Genomic DNA, 1,573 nt, shown 5'->3' with positions numbered 1-1,573 from the left:
ACACAATCCAAGAACAAAAAAGACCTACAAAGAAATGTTAAACTTTTCTCAGTAGTTTTATTGTTTGTAGTAATTCTGGATTTGGCTTTTATTGGGGGGGAGGGGGAGTTGGCTAGTAAGGGGAACCAAACCCTTGACCTTGGTGTTACAAGGCCATGCTTTAACCATTGAGCTAACCAGCCAGCCCAGATTTGGCATTTTATTTATTTATTTATTTTTATTTTTATTTTTTTTCCTTTTTGTCTTTTTTTGTGTCTGGCAACAGATCGCAACCCTCAGTGTCGCGCCCAGACCGGACCGGGACCAGCAACGGGATCGCAACCCTCGGTGTTGCCCCCGCACCTCGCTCAGCCAGTGAGCGGGAACCGGTCTGTATGTGGGATCCGAACCCTCGGCGGGAGCGCCACCGTGCTCCCAAGTGGCGCACTGTAGCAGTGCACCACCGGGCCGGCCCCAGATTTGGCATTTTAAACTGTCTTTACATTGTAGATTAAAGCAAAGAAGTAATTATGTTGATATCAGGAATCAAGATTTTCAATGAAAAAATATATATACAATTAGAAAATCAAGGAAATTAAATGAAAAAAACATCCTATTGTTAGCACTGAATGGGAAATACCAATATGAACTAAATATTTTTAATGTGTGTCTTTGAATTCTCTCCACCAAAGTGGACTAGATGCAATGTCACCTTATTAACAAAGGGTTTTCAATCACCCGGACTGTGTTATCTAATATTGTTCCCCACTAACAATGGACAAATGAGCAAGTAGCACAGGACTCCTCAGAGAAATGGCTGAGTCAAGGTCTGGTACATGGCAAGTACAAAATAAGCCTGGACCATCACCTTATTTGTGCCAGAAAACAAGAAAGCTTTCAAAGATTTGTGGGGTGGTATCAAAAGGATAAAAATGAACAAACGAAAATTCACTAGGATGAAAGATCAATCAGTAGCCAGAGTTGTTAAAATTTGAGGCTCAAAAAAAAATACTGTAATTCCTTTTCCCTTTGCCTTCTCCTCCCTCTACCTCCTTTTCTCTCCTTCCTGAACAATTCAAGCCTAAGGCAATTAGGTGGTGCAAAACAAGCTAGACATCTGCACCTGGGATGGGAAGAGCTACAGTGGCCTGGAGCAGAATGATGGAGCCAGAAGGAGTGAGAAGAGCATCCATGTAGGAAAGCTGCCAAGTGTGCAGAGAAGAACCCAAGTAGGGCAAAAAGAACATCCCTACGGAGTAGCAGCCCAGGACAGAGTATCAGAACCTAAGTAGGGTGGTGAGGGTCTCCTTGTAGAATGGCAGCCTGGTGTGGAATATCAGAGCCAGAATATGGTGAGGGCTCGTCCAGACTGTGGAGTTAGAGACAGATTGGGGTGAGTAAGTTTCCCCCATGGAGGGTTAGCCCATCAGGGGATGTCATAGCCTGAGCAGAGTAAGAAGGGGTGATCTAGCATGGAGTATACTGGTGCCCTAGCTCTGTCCACTGAGAGGGCCAAGGAGCAGCAACACCTCAGTGGCAATGAGCACACCTAGTGCCCAGACTGTGGCTTCTGAATACCGTTCTCCACTAAAAT

Source organism: Galeopterus variegatus, unplaced genomic scaffold (assembly GCF_000696425.1).
Source record: "Galeopterus variegatus unplaced genomic scaffold, G_variegatus-3.0.2 Scaffold1275, whole genome shotgun sequence".
NCBI classification, from domain to species: Eukaryota; Metazoa; Chordata; class Mammalia; order Dermoptera; family Cynocephalidae; genus Galeopterus; species Galeopterus variegatus.
Note: the sequence above shows the minus strand (reverse complement) of the source record.